Source organism: Eptesicus fuscus, chromosome 8 (genome assembly GCF_027574615.1).
Source record: "Eptesicus fuscus isolate TK198812 chromosome 8, DD_ASM_mEF_20220401, whole genome shotgun sequence".
NCBI lineage: Eukaryota > Metazoa > Chordata > Mammalia > Chiroptera > Vespertilionidae > Eptesicus > Eptesicus fuscus.
Window position 1 is genome coordinate 17,846,947 of NC_072480.1, and position 13,256 is coordinate 17,860,202.

At 45.8% G+C, this 13,256-nt stretch overlaps 1 protein-coding gene across 2 annotated transcripts in view; it reads right to left on the reverse strand.

Moving 5' to 3' along the window:
• Nucleotides 1-1,320: 1,320 nt before the first annotated feature.
• GTF2F2 (general transcription factor IIF subunit 2) overlaps nt 1,321-13,256 on the reverse strand; it is a 201,318-nt gene continuing 189,382 nt past the window's right edge. Inside the window, exon 9 of one of the 2 annotated variants that reach the window (XR_008556733.1) lies at nt 1,321-1,730. The gene's annotated coding sequence lies outside the window, so the exon portion shown is untranslated. Of the gene's footprint in view, nt 1,731-3,523; nt 3,807-13,256 lie in introns of those variants that run through there. The other variant, XR_003619086.2, reaches the window with a different exon arrangement.

A 13,256-nucleotide genomic window follows, 5' to 3' on the forward strand; every position in this document is an offset into this window, starting at 1 on the left:
GGAGCCCCAGGCTTGGCTCCACTCCAGGCTACAAAGTTTCAATTGTAGAAGGTAAATAAATTCCAGATACCAGGGCCTCCGCTTGGGTTGCCAGGGGGTGTGGCCGGCCTGCAAACCACCACAGGCCCCTCGCTCAGGCCGCCCCACGCCCCAAGGGAACCCCACCCTGATCAGGGACACCCTTCAGGGCAAACCAGCTGGCCCCCACCCCTGTAACAGGCCTCTATCCTATCTAATAAAAGAGTAATATGCAGATTGTTCATCACTGCAACACACAACATAGCTGCCCCCATGTGGTCAAAGATCCTGTCCCCATGTGGACACAAGATGGCCACCACAAGATGGTCAGCAGGAGAGGGCAGTTGGGAGGCACCCTGCCTGCAAGGGAGGCAGTTGAGAAGGACCAGGCCTGCAAGGGAGGGCAGTTGAGAGGGACCAGGCCTGCAAGGGAAGGCAGTTGGAGGTGATCAACCCTGCAGGAGAGGGCAGTTAGGGGTGACCAGGCCAGCAGAGGAGGGAAGTTGGGGGCAAACAGGCTGGCAGCGGAGTGGTTAGGGGGTGATCAGGCTGGCAAGCAGATGCAGTTAGGGGCAATCAGGAAGGCAGGCAGGCAAGCAGTTGGGAGCCAGCAGTCCTGGATTGTGAGAGGGATGTCCGACTGTCCGACTGCCTGGTGGGATTGGGCCTAAACGGGCAGTCGGACATCCCTCGAGGGGTCCCATATTGGAGAGGGTACAGGCTGGGCTGCGGAACAAACCCCCCTCCGTGCACGAATTTCGTGCACCGGGCCTCTAGTGTTATATAGATGCAAAAAGACAATAGACCAGCTCAGGTAAGGTAAAGATTGACCTCTGTCAAGGAACAGACTGGCCTAGGACATGACTACCTGCCATGCCTCCCTTTTAGCTGTAAAGTTTTAATTTCAGACCATCCTATGTGGTTACTTTAGGTCTCTGAGTTTGTGAAGTCCACCGTGGAGGCCTCCCCTGAGCTTGTCAGATTTAGTATGTGGCCCCTTTTTGTCCACACATTTATGTACCCAGTTTACAGGATCATCCAGGTCAGTTTATCATAGTTGTTAAAGAGAATTTGGCTTTTGAGTTAAACAGACCTGAATTTAAATTTTCCCTTCACTTCTCATTGGTTGAGAACATGGAAATAATAGTATTTATTTTCCCAGGGAGTATGTCTGTCTGTCTATCTATCTATCTATCTATCTATCTATCTATCTATCTATCTATCTATCGGCAGCAGTACGGCACTAGAATGTTATTGGCAATTGGACCTTGGTTCAGCAACCTTGGTACTTGACTTCTGGCTAAGAACTCAGATCCAAGACTCAAATATAAGCCAAAGTTCATTTAGAAAGTCACAAAGGTAGGAGAAGTGAGCCATAGAAGAAATGGGCTTAGGAAACAAGTTACAGAGGCAAAGGAAGGACCCTTAGAACTTAGGAGAAACAGAGAGGCAAGGAAAATGCTCCTGGGAAAGGGAGTAGGGAGACCCCACTGGGTTCTCTGTCTTGAGGGTATTTATCTGGAGGTCTCAGGGGAGGAGCCCAATATAATGTTCATCAGCTTCCCAGTTGTGTCCTTTCAGGGCCGTAGTCTCTATGGATTGGTTGTCACCAGAGTGGGGGTGGAGGTGGGGGGTGTTATTAGTCAATGCAGCTGGTCTCGAGGTCAGCCCTGGTGTTGCTTATCTGTTTCGCTGCTTTTCTGGGCCTGGAGCTGAATGAAACAAAATTGAGGCTTAGATGTATTTTATACAGGTCAGAAACTCAGTCCCAGGACTTAATGCTTAAGGTCCACTTGTTCATTCCCCCTCTATGGGGGTCTAACATGCATGACTAGCAACAGGCCAGGGGAAGAAAGGTCAGGGGAGGATCTGAACCACATGATCAGCGAGCGCTGACAGGTCAGAGGGTCTAAACTGTATGACTGGAGATATGCCAAGGGAGCAAAGGTCACCCTGGGGGAGAGGACCCAGGCCAGTTTTGCCTGTTGCTAGGTACTTGGGGCTTTCTGCCCTGGTGACCTTCTGTACCTGTCCTTGCTCTGCTCCTGCCTGGCTAGATGTTGCTGGTAGAAGTGGAGTCCTTATGGTGTCTCAAGAAAAGCATTTTTGGACACCCACAAGGGAGGATGAGGTCTGGTGGTAAGATTTATTTGGGAGAAAATAGAAGGCTGTCCCTAGATTTTTAATATTCCATCTCTGACCATCCCACCATGAAAAGAGTCCAGTCTTGTATTCATCAAGCGCAATACAAAAACCAATGTCCAGGGATTCTGTGCCAAATCGAAGCTTAGTCCATATCAAAGCTTAGTCCAGTTCCTGGCTGTGCTCCAGCCAGCTGGCGCTGCTGTACCCAGTACCCAGGCTTGCCTTGAAGCCTGCTTGAAGTCCACACGGCTGCCTGCCAGTGGCTACATGTTTGCTATGGAGAAAAAAGGTGCAAGCAAACAGGGCAGGTGCATGTTATCCCACGAGAAAAAAAGGCTTTGTTAGGCTCAGGTTATATTAACTTGGGCTTGGGAGAGACCAGGGGCTTCTTCAAACTAACTAATCCACTTTCCAAGCTTTCATAGGCTTCTGATGGGTCCTCCCCCTAACCAACCAATTTCCCAGGTACTCTGGGGTCCTGTGTCCCTTATCCAATCCAATTCTTTCCCAGGCCAGACAGACAGGCCTCTATGGTTGCAATCTTGGCTCCTACAGCACATGTGCTTACCTTCCCCATAGTCTGGGTGAGTAGAACGTGGAGACTGAAAAGCGGGTCCTTCCTCCCTATATATGGGGGGCGGGGGGAGGGGTTGTGTTAATCCCCTTTTCGGGGCAATGCTGCGATCCCCTGGGGTGTGAAGCTGTAGCTTCCTGATTAAGTAGGCTTATGCTTCCTAGCTGACTATACATCATGTCTGATTTCCTTTGCTCCCTTTATTTATATCTAGCTGTCTATGATAACATAATTGCCTATCACATATCTACCTAAAACATGACATGACATAGTACTTTTCTCTTTAAAAAAATTGAATAAACTCTCTGGGGAGAATTAAGGCAGTGAGAATGTGTGATTCCCCAAATTTAGATCCTCCACATGCTGGCATTTTAGAATCCCCAGAACCATGGCCAGGTTCCCACCTGCTCACCATAAAGCAAAGTTTGCCAGTTGACAAGTCCTGCCCACACACAGAGGGCTCCTAATCAAATATCAACTCCCTCACTTAAAAAATGTGAATAGGCAAGAATTATCAAGGAAGCCTTCAGCACAAAACAGAAAGACCAAGATGAACAAGCAGAAAACAGACATAATTCAGAGGCAGGAAAAAACAACAACATACAACAAAACCTCTAATTAGTATCCAGGAGGCCGAGCTGTATGAACCAATATGAAAAGATGTCTGCCATATATTAAGTAAAAGAGGCAGTCTGCAGAAGAGTATATATACTGAATCTAATTGTGTTAAACATATATACATAGGGTGTCCCCCCAAAATGTATACACACTTAGGATGATTATAAAGTCAGTATTTATTAACATACAGTTCATTTTCAAAATTTAAAAGAATCTACAGAAATGAATAACTATTTTTTGGTCAATGCCCATTTTCAAACTGATGAGCGTTCTGGTCCAGGCATTGCTGATAATGTGAAGCAATGAAATTGCAAACATCAAGAATCATTTTGTTTGGTATTTGTATGCCCTCAATTCGTCAACTGTTGCTGGCATAAAAAAAATCTACTGTACAAATTTTCTTTGTTCAAAGCTTAGTCTGGCTTCACCCATTATTTCAAATCAGTTGAACCTGAAAAAGAGTGAAAATTAAGTAAGTTATCAGCTATTAAAATGTATACTCATTTTAATTATTCAAAGTGTGTATACATTTTTATGGGACACTTTGAATAATTATAAAGGCAGTGTTTGTACTTCAACTGTGTTTTCAAACTTCCAGCAGCATTTTAGGATGAATTTCCTTTGTTCAAAGATTAGTCTGGTTGAAAAGAAACATCAATCGAGCTATCAGCTGTTAAAGTGTGTGTACATGTTTTGGGATTCCCTGTATATACAGATTGCACAACGTATTTTTATAATGAAAAATACTAGTTAGTAAGATAAAATGTATGAGGTCTCTCACTTTTGTCATTAGCTTTTTTGTGGGAGCAAGAGTCAAGAGAAGCAGTAGGGAGTCAGAGAAGCAACAAAGTAAAGTTAAAAGACCAGGGAGGGCCGTGGCCGGAGTGGCTCAGTTGGTCATCCTGTGCACCGAAAGGTTGCCAGCTGGATTCCTGGTCCGGGTACAGGCCCAGGTTGCAGGTTCTACCTTTGAACAGGGTGCATACCAGAGGCAACTTATTGATGTTTCTCTCTCACGCTGATGCTTCTCTCTCTCTCCCTCTCTCTAAAATCAATAATAATAAAAACCAACAACATAAAGAAAAAAGACCAGGGAGGGGAAAAGAAGGTCAGAGGTGGGGGCTGGAGGGCGAACCAGAAAGAACTGGCAGAGACGGGAAGTGATGCATAGTTGTTAATGAGAATGAGGAGATGGAATCGGATTCCAGGATCAGCATGTCCCGAGGGCAGCCAACAGTACTGGGGACCCAACCCTACCTGTCCACCTTCCACTGGGAGCTTGTTCAAAACCAGAGCATCTTACCAACACCTGCAGCTCAGCGGGAGCAGTTCCTGTGTTGTCCGGCCCGGAGAGGACTTCCAGTGGGGGTGCTGAGCTATGACAGCAACAGTCACAACTCCCAATCATAATGGCTACCACTTAATTGAGACCAATGCCTATCATTTTGTAAGTCCTACTATGTCCTAAGTATTTGCTCATTTTATCCTCAGACAATGCTTCCAGATGCAAATGTCACAATTATGCAGACAAGTGTAGATAGAGAAGGTAGGTAACTGGTCTTGGGTCACATGGATGTGTAAGAAGCAGAGCTCAGAATCAAACAGATACAGATGCTAACCTAGGAAAAGACTTAACTACTTATCCCATGAATGATCTTTTCTGCCTGTCATACTTTTCTATACTTTCCCAATTTTCTACAAAGGACATGCATTCTTGATTGGCAGGAGTGGATAATCAAATTAAAAATTAAACAAACTTCCCTGGCTGGTGTGGCTCAGTTGGTTGGAATGTGGTCTCGTACACCAAAAGGTGGCGGGTACAATTCCCGACCAGGGCACATAACTACCTAGGTTGCAGGTTTGATCCCTGGTCCGAATGTGTATTGGATGCAGTCAATTACTGTTTCTCATATCGTTTCTCTCTCTGTCTCTCTCCCCCACCTTCCTCTCTCTAAAATTAATGAAAGACATTTCCTCAAGTGAGGATTAAAAAGAAAAAAAAATTAAACAAATTATATTCTGGCCTGGCTGACATGGTTCAGTGGTTGAGCATTGGTGACCTATGGACCAGGAGGTCACGGTTCAATTCCCTGTCAGGGCACATGCCTGGGTTGCAAGCTCAACCCCTAGTGTGGGGTATGCAGGAGGCAGCTGGTCAACGATTCTCTCTCATCACTGATGTTTCTATCTTTCTCTCCCCCTTCCTCTCTGAAATCTATAAAAATATATTTTAAAAAATTATATCCTGGTAAATCCCTATCAGGGGAGGTTCTAGGTGGGAAGTTTATCCATGCAGCTGAGCATAGGGACTGGCCTGATGCTGGGGGAGGGGCCAGGGACCTGTGGGAAGGTGAGGGCTAGGAATGGGGAGACACAGGAGCAGAGGGGAAGTAGAAAACGGGGACAGAAAGGGAAGGAAAAAACTCTGAGGACCCAGATACAAACACAAGGATGATGGAAGGGAGAAGGTAGAGAGAAAGGGGCTTTGTCCAGGCCCTGAGTCCAGCCTGATGTCAGATCATGGCCGGCTGCACAGATGCCTAACTGAGACTGTCTGCCCCAGGTTGCCCACTGCCTGCTGGCTGGATTCCTTCAGTTCAGAGACAGAAGGGCAGGCATGTGAGAAGGATTAACCTTCTAGAGCTGCTAGGCACCAGGACAACAGTTAGATTAGATTTAAAATTTTTTAACCTGCCCCAAACTCCCTCATCCAGGAAATACAACAGGCCCCCATTCCTCAAACCAAATTAAGGGAGATGAACCTTTGCTCTTCCAAGAAGCCCATCCTGAGTGCTCTGGGGCTGAAGTGGGTACGAGTGTGCTCATGAACACTATGTCGAGTTTTGTCATGTTAATATGAAGCAGGGCAGTGATCCCAGTGGGCCATTTCAGAAGAGGGAGGTGGGTAGGGGGATATTTTCACTCTATTTCCACCATGCCCAAGCTTCTTGCATATCTAAATGAAAACACCAGGGAACCAGGGACATACGGGGAGGAACTGGACTGTCTGGCATCAGGGCAGGAACTTGGGGGCAGCTTTCTCCTAGACAGGGGTGCTTGCAATGGTCATTGTTCCTGTGCTGGGAGCTCCCTGGTCACAAAGCTGACTGGCAGCCATATCTGAGTTTCCATCAGCCTGGCTCACACTGTTTGCTCCACCCTGGTGATTCCCTGAGACCCCACCCCATTCAATTTGTAGCCCCACCCAAGCTGTTTGCAATGGTTTTTCCATGTGAATGATCTGTCCAGGCTCAGGCCTCAGACTTCCTAAAATCTCTCAAACAAGCAGCAGCTGGCATGTACCTATCAATGAGGCCCAAAACCTGGCAGTAGCACCAAAGCCCCACTGAAGCAAGTCCTGCTCCATAGTGATGTCTCTTACATAGCAGCTCTTCTGTTGTAGTTGCAGCTGGTTCTCACAGCCAATTGGGCTGGAGGTCAATTCCTCCCAGTGACATTAACAGCAATCAAGGCTCAACTACAAGACTGTGCACACAGCCCACACAGGGGCCCAACTAGAGTGCCCAGAAGAGGTGACTGAGGAGGCTGAGCCACTGGGGGACTTACAGGACTCCTACTATACAAGGCCACTCTACCAATTCCAGGAGGCATAGCAGCTATACCTAATACATAGGAACAAACACAGGGAAGGAGTCAAAATGTGGAGACAAACATGTCACAAATGAAAGAACAGAAATCATCTTCAGAAAAAGAACTAAATGAAATGGAAGCAAGCAAACTACTAGATGTAGAGTTTAAAACAATGGTTATAAGGTTGCACAAGGATCTTAATGAGAGCTTCAAGGGACTTAATGCGACTTTTGAGGATCTTAGTGAGAATTTCAAAGATATGAAAAAGGACCAGTCAGAAATTAAGCATACACTAACTGAAATAACTTATAGAGAATCAATAGTAGAGGATTCTGAGAATCAAATCAATAGTTTGGATATGAGGAAGTAAAACACACCCAATCAGAAGAGCAAAAAGAAAAAAGAATCCAAAAATATGAAGATAGTGTAAGGAACCTCTGGGACAACTTCAAGTATACCAACATTTGCATTATGGGGATATCAGAAGGAGAAGACAGAACAAGATATTGAAAACCTGTTTGAAGAAATAATGACAGTTAACTTCCCCTACCTGGTGAAAGAAATAGACTTACAAATCCTGGCTGGTTTGGCTGAGTGGATAGAGTGTCGGCCTGCGGACTGAAGGGTCCCAGGTTCAATTCTGGTCAAGAGCACATGCCTGGGTTGCGGGCTCGATCTCCAGTAGGGTGTGTGCAGGAGGCAGCCAATCAATGATTCTCTTTCATCACTGATGTTTCTCTCTCTCTCTCTAACCTCTCCCTTCCCCTCTGAAATCAATAATGATAATAATAATAATAATCTATACTAATAAAAGGGTAATATGCTAATTAGACTGGATGTCTTCTGGACATCCATCTGGACGTCCTTCTGCACAAAGTCACGATGGTGGGGGCCAAGGCAGAGGCAGTTATGGGCGACCAGGCCGGCAGGGGAGGGCAGTTAGGGGCTATCAGGCAGGCAGGCAGAAGTGGTTAGGGGCAATCAGGCAGGCAGGCAGGCAGTGAGCAGTTAGGAGCCAGTGGTTCCGGATTGCGAGAAGGATGTCCAACTGCCGGTTTAGGCCCACAGGGATCAGGCCTAACCAGCAGTCAAACATCCCCTGAGGGGTCCCGGATTGAAGAGGGTGCAGGCCAGGCTGAGGGACCCCACCCTCCGTGCACAAATTTTGTGCACCGGGCCTCTAGTAATAATAATAATAAGCCTAACCTGGCTTCCCAGGTCTCAAGACAGAGGCCTGGACCCATTAAAAAAAAAAAAAAAGGCAGCATGAGAACAGCATTTAGTTACCTACAAGGGAATGCCCATACGACTGTCAGCTGATTTCTCAACAGAAACTGTGCAGGCCAGAAGGGAGTGGCAAGAAATATTCAAAATGATGAATAGCAAGGACCTACAACCAAGATTACCCAGCAAAGCTATCATTTAGAATTGAAGGTTAGATAAAGAGCTTCACGGACAAGAAAAAAATAAAGGAGTTCATCACCACCAAACCAGTAATACATGAAATATTGAAGGGTATTCTTTAAGAGAAAGAAGAAAAAGAAAAGATAAAAAACATGAACAATATAAAGGCAATCCTATATAATAAAGAGGTAATATGCAAATTAACCCTCACGCCCTCACAAGTTGGCTGCCTATGACCAGGCCGGCAGGGGGGTTAGTGAGGGATGACCAAACGACTGAACAAGCAGGCTGCGTGGGGTGACCAGGCTGGCGGGGGGACTGTGAGGGGCAACCAGGCCAGCAGGGGGGGCAGTTAGGGGCAACCAGGCTGGCAGGGGGGGCAGTAAGAGGCAACCAGGCCGCTGGGGGGGGGTTGCAGTTAGGGGCGACTAGGCCAGCAAGGGGGGGGCAGTTGGGTGTGACCAGGTCAGCAGGGGGGTGCAGTTAGGGGCGATCAGGTTGGCACACAGAGGCAGTGAGGGGCGATCAGGCCAGCAGGGGGGGGCAGTTAGGGGTGACCAGGATGGCAGGGGGGGCAGTTAGGGGCGACCAGGCAGGCAGGCAGGTGAGTGATTAGGAGCCAGTGGTCCAGGATTGGAGAAGGTGCAGGCTGGGCTGAGGGGACCCCCCCCCCGTGCATGAATTTTGTGCATCAGGCCTCTAGTAAATATATATCTATCAACAATTGAATCTAAAAATCAAAATAAACAAACAAGGAATCTAATGAACAAAATACACTGATGAATAAAATAGAACCAGAGGCATAAAAACATGGGACTGAGGAATCTCAGAGGGAGAGGGGCAGGAAGAAATTACCAAATAACTTATATGCATATATGCATTACCTATGGACACAGACAATAGGGTGGTGAAGGCCTGGTGCGGGGCGAGAACTGGGTGGAAAGGGTGAGTGGCGGGGGAGGGAGATATCTGTAATACTCTCAACAATAATGGTTTCAAAAAATAAAAACAAAATAAAATAAAAATATCATCATCCGCCACCACCACCATCTATCTTACAGTTTCGGTTCACTGTCAAACTCTTCCAATCTCAGTCTTCTGGCCCATCTCTCCCAGTTCCCAGAACTGTCACCTCCATGGCACTGACTACAGATCTCTAGCTCCACATCTTGAAGTTTTGTGTCCTTATTGCAGCTCAGACTCATCAAGTCCAGAAGGAATTTGTCAGTGCTTTTCTATGTTAATTCATAGTAAATAAATAATAGCCCATTATCATCATTTCACTTTGGATCTTTCTTCTCCTTCATCTCCCATATGCATTACTAATTTTTTTTTAAAAAAATATATGTTTTTATTGATTTCACAGAGGAAGGGAGAGGGAGAGAGGGATAGAAACATCAATGATGAGAGAGAATCATCGATCGGCTGCCTCCTGCATGCCCGCTACGGGGGATCGAGACTGCAACCCAGGCATGTGCCCTTGACCGGAATCGAACCCGGGACCCTTCAGTCCGCAGGCTGATGCGCTATCCACTGAGCCAAACCAGCCAGGGCTGCATTACTAATTCTGGTTACTGCTTTCTTTAGAACATCTTTGTTCTACTCTTCTTGTCTATTTCCATCTTAGTTCTCAACTTTGTTACTTATCACTTCATTCACTTAACAAGTATTTATTAAATTTGTCTTGTGTGCCAAGCACAGTGCTAGATGAAGGGGCAACACTAATTCCAAATTTCCCCCCCAAAAAGACAAATTCCAACTTGGTAGGAGATGGTCACAATTTAGTGGAAAGCGATACACATGTGGCCTTCATACATGGCAGTATATGTCTCCCCCTCATCCCTCCTGCATCTCTTCTGACTGGCCAGGCCAAGCAGACGGAGCTTCCAGAGCAGTTCCAATCACAAATTCTTCCCAAGGGCCCATGAGTTCTGATAGTGCCACTACTTTATAATTCTCACATCTCCCTATAACATGTTACTCTAGCACCATTTTTTGAAGAAGGAAATTTAAAATATAGCAAGAATTCTCAATCGTCCCCTTGAACATGTTTGCTAGCAGGGTGACACCACTGAGGAAGACAGGGCTCTAAAAGCATGATCTGAGAAAGACAGTGTAGGGGGGATGCTAACCACCAGTCATGTAGGTTTTGTAAGCTCAGTACTCGTATTAAATCAGTCTCAGAATGTGGTGTTCTGGAAAGCATGGCTTAGTTCCATATTGGTAAGCCTTCAATACATTATAACACTGTGGAATGAGTGTACAGAGACATGGGCCTGTAAACTCCACCATTGCATTTTTATCCCTTATATTAGGGTTCATGAGGCAGATGGTTTTTGGCTTAAGCCAGTTTGCGTTTCTGTCATTTGCAACTCAAAGTGCCCACAACAATGAAATAATTAACATTTGCATATTATTTTACAGATTAAAGTACTGCTTTATTCTCACAATAAACAGCATAAGGTAGGCACTTTGGTAGTAGCCTTTATAAGCAAGAAATGAAATGCAGAGAAACAGCTAAAATGAACCAGTGTTCCTGCCCAGAACCTATGCTCTTTCTATTCAAACTCCCTTCTTCTGCATAGAAAGTTTTAAGTGACTTCAATTTTTCTCAGTGGGCATGGTTCACCTTCTCTGTACATGATAACCTACAGCAGTGCAGTTAGGAGTTATGCTTTTAATAATCATTAATTTGAATATTTCCTCTAATTTCTTTAAGCCCTTCTAATTTCTAATTCTGAAATGGGCCTGAGCTAAACAGTCATTCTGAGACCCCCGACTTCGCTTTACACAAATAGTCAAAAGCCTCCAGGTAACTGCTAACTTCTCAGCCCAGCACCCCCACCCCCCTTCCTTTCCCTCTGGAGGAATGAGTTGTTTCTTCATCCGTTATCATCTCTCTGTACCAAGTGAGGGGACACTGCCAGGTGTGAGGACAACGAAATGAAGCGCCCACAGGTCTGAGTGATGGAGCTTTACAATTTCCTTTGTCAGGTCCTTGAAAAAGACACTTAGAAAAACCACCCCAGGCTGATTGCACTGCTTGCTCTCAACTGTACAATACTATTGTTCACCATCTCCAGCTCTGAGGTCAGTCTGAGTGTTGTCAGCCAGCATACTGGAATTGCTCTTCACACCAATTTAAATTAACTTGGCAAGTCCATTTTCATGAGCTGCAGCATTACCACCCTCTCCAAGCCCAAAAGTAGATCCTGTGTAGGTGTAGCCTCCACTTTGGTAAATAACAGAGCTGTGCACTCATTTCAGCTGAGGATGGAAGGCAGCAAACAGTTGTTTTCAAAAGAAGACTTATTCATCATTAAAAAAGAAAAAGAAAAGACCTGGAACAACTTCTCAGATCAAGCTGGTTTAAGTTATGAGAAATCAGCTGTTGCACCAAAACAAAAATGTGCCCCCTCTGTTATCCAGTGAGGTGTATCTCACCAAAGAAAATAAAAAAACAAACAGTAAGAACTCTGAGCATCATATGCCCTTCTAATTTTCACCACTGTGTACCCCAAGCGTATCAAACTCGAGGCCCATGGGCCGCATGCGGCCCACAACGAATATTTTTGCGGCCCAGCCAATATAATGGTATGTAAGAAACATTTTAATAAAATTTTTATAACTTAATTTTTACAATATCCTGTTATACATAACTAGAGGCCCAGTGCATGAAATTCGTGCACAGGAAGGAGGGGTCCCCTCAGCCCAGGCTTGCACCCTCTCCAATTCGGGACATCCCTCTCACAATCCTGGACCACTGGCTCCTAATTGCTCACCTGCCTGCCTGCCTGGTTGCACCTAACTCCCCCCTCCCCGCCCCTCGCTGGCCCGATCGCCCCTCACCGCCTCTGCGTGCCAGCCTGATCACCCCTAACTGCCGCCTTGGCTAGCCTGGTCGCCCCCACTGCTGGCCTGGTCACCCCTCATGGCCCCCCTGCTGGCCTGGTCGCCCCACGCAGCCTGCTTTGGTCATCCCTCACTAACCCTCCTGCTGGCCTGGTCGTAGGCAGCCATCTTGTGAGGGATAATTTGCATATTACCTCTTTATTATATAGGATTATTAATAACGAACTACAACGTTCGCTAATGACTGATTACTATAATCATGTTGCATTCATTTCCCTTATGCGCCTTACACGCAGGTGCACCATTTCTCTCCACTAATACTAGCAGTGAATATTTTAGCAGCCGATTGCCAGGTCATTAGTCTTGGACTGACTTGTTTGGTGTGCGCAACAGGAAATATTTCGCTTTCGGAGAACAAGAAGGTTTATTTGCATTATGCTTATTAATTTGTGCAGTTATTCAGTGTCTGGTAAGTTAATGTTCAAGAAAAACATTAACTTTGATTAAAATGTTCTATTATCTTATGCTAACTATTACTCATTTATTTCAGCCCTTTGTATTCAGCATGTCTCTATCAAAATAAACCCACGTTTCTATGAAAATTGAAGCTTTTGCTTTTTTGCGGCCCACATAAACTTAAACCTTGTTTATTTGGCCTGTGTTAGCCTTTGCGTTTGACATGCTTGGTGTACCCCAAAGCGCATAGGACTTAAGGTATGATTCAAAGTGCCTATCTTCCAAGGAATGACCCTGAAAAAGTGTTTTCTCCATCTATTCTTTGTGTTCTCATCTTCTCAAATGTAGAAGCTGAACCTTGAAGGGCAAGGAAATTGGGAGTAGACCTCGTAAGAGAAAGAACCAAGAGACCTAAAACCCCAAATGACAGGACTGGTATTTCCAAGGGTAACTTCATGCTCAGGGCAAAAGTACTCCCTCCTCTCAGTTTCCACTGGGACACTCACCCTAAGGAGGGACCGAATCAGGAAAACCAGGCTGTGGGGGGAAAGAGGGGATACAGGGTTGGCTATGCAGGGGTGGACAGAACTCTTGCCTG